This window comes from Sorex araneus, chromosome 3 (assembly GCF_027595985.1).
Source record: "Sorex araneus isolate mSorAra2 chromosome 3, mSorAra2.pri, whole genome shotgun sequence".
In the NCBI taxonomy this organism is placed as follows: Eukaryota; Metazoa; Chordata; class Mammalia; order Eulipotyphla; family Soricidae; genus Sorex; species Sorex araneus.
The window spans coordinates 142380604-142382602 of NC_073304.1; positions in this window are offsets into that span (position 1 = coordinate 142380604).

Genomic DNA, 1999 nt, shown 5'->3' on the forward strand with positions numbered 1-1999 from the left:
ATGATCATTTGAGTTCTTTATTGTGAACATCCAGTTCAGACTAGCACTTAGTTAACTAGAGTCACTGTATACATTAAATGAGACAGAATAATCACCCAGCTGAGCCATCTCAACCCACAGTATTATAAAGATAATGACATTGTTTCTTAGGAACTCAGTTTTGAAGTTGTTTTTATGCAATGTATAACTGAAACATAATCTCAATAAATGTCTTGACTTCTAATAAGATAACTTTCTTCAGCATCATTTATAGTACCTAATATACTCAGAATCAAAGATGCAAGATGCTTGGCATGGTCTTGTGAAACACTATTTGCTCCATGACATGGGTTAATCTTTTTTTAAAAATTTTATTGTGAGATAGTTACAAGCTTTCATGTTTGGGTTACAATCACACAATGATCAAACACCCATCCCTCCACCGGTGCACATTCCCCACCACCAATATCCCCAGTATACCTCCTTTTCCCCCCCTCCCCCTGCCTCCATGGCAGACACTATTCTCCATACCCCTCTCTACTTTTGGGCGTTATGGCTTGCAACACATACACTGAGAGGACATGGGTTAATCTTACTATCCTTTTATGCTAGATATATTTTGGTGACCTCATCTAGCATTATATTATATTTATAATCTAATTTTAAATCCTATTTAGTAGTTTTCTAATTGATTTACTGCAAATTTAACATACTCCAAAATAAACCCCATATTTATATCATATTCTCCATCCCTACTACCAAATGCAAAATAAAAATGCATCAACACAAATTAGTTATTCTGAAATAACTAACTCCTTAGTTATTTTGAAAATATTCTGAAAAGCTAACTCCTTAAGATAAAGAAGTTGTGGTTTATAGACACAATGGAATACTATGCAGAAGTAAGAAAAGATGGAATCATGTCATTTTTTGTGACTTGGATGGAACTAGAAGGTATGCCGAGAGGAATGAGCCAAAGGGGCAAACATCAAATGATCTTGCTCATCTATGGTGATAGGAAAACAAAATAATGGTATAGATAATATCAATTGAGAACAGACTTCAAATTTGATCCCCAGTCCTTTTCTATGTACAGAGAGCCATCCTGATGGCTTTGTAGTTTCTACCTGGCTGATCTGCTATCTGGGATTCCCAGCAGTGACTGCATTTCTGGCCACACCACTGTCAAGTATATGCAAGCTTTATAGCTGAAAAAAAGGTGTTATGTGTAACAAGCACTGTGAACTCTGCTCCACTCCCCTGTCCCCCCCCCAGTATGAAAGTATCATAGCCAGAAACCAATAAGCATGCCTGCGAGCACCACAATGACCTTAGTGAAAACTGCAACTCTGATATGGGTGAGCACCACAACTAGAAGTCCAACTGCTGATAGGCACTGAGGCTGAGAGTGTGAACACCACAACCTGAAGTGGTACCCCTGAGAGCACCACAAACAAACATGTGTGCAGCCCCAAATCGTCACAACGTCATCAGTAGCAGGAAGGTAAGATGTCAGGGCAAGTTTGCAAAAATGAAACTGGATAATGTTGAATGACCTTAGAGTCAAAATCTGGTTCAGAAAGGAATCTTGGCTAGTTTAAATGCCAGAATACTTAATAAAAGCTTTCGACACGGAAAGTATTTTTCAGCATTTTATGTTTCCTTTGAACATGAGACTTGTGATGAGGCTAAAGTTTAAAATGAGGCCATATGAAATATAAATGAAATCATAAAGATTCACAATTTTATTTTCTAAAACTTAGCTTTCTCTGGAATCAAATATAATTGAAAGATTTTTGTGCTACCGGCATGGGAATGCTAGAATTTTTGATTCATGGGGATGTGAGATGGAGACTGGGATAGGATAAGGATTGAGACACAAAGAGTAATATTTAATGTAATATAAACATATGTCAAAAGCTTATCAGATAAGGGATAAGCAGGTTTTGCTACAATGAAAGTCTGCATACTCTTGAACTTATGAATTATAATTAGGAATAGTTGAACGTGTTTGATGAAA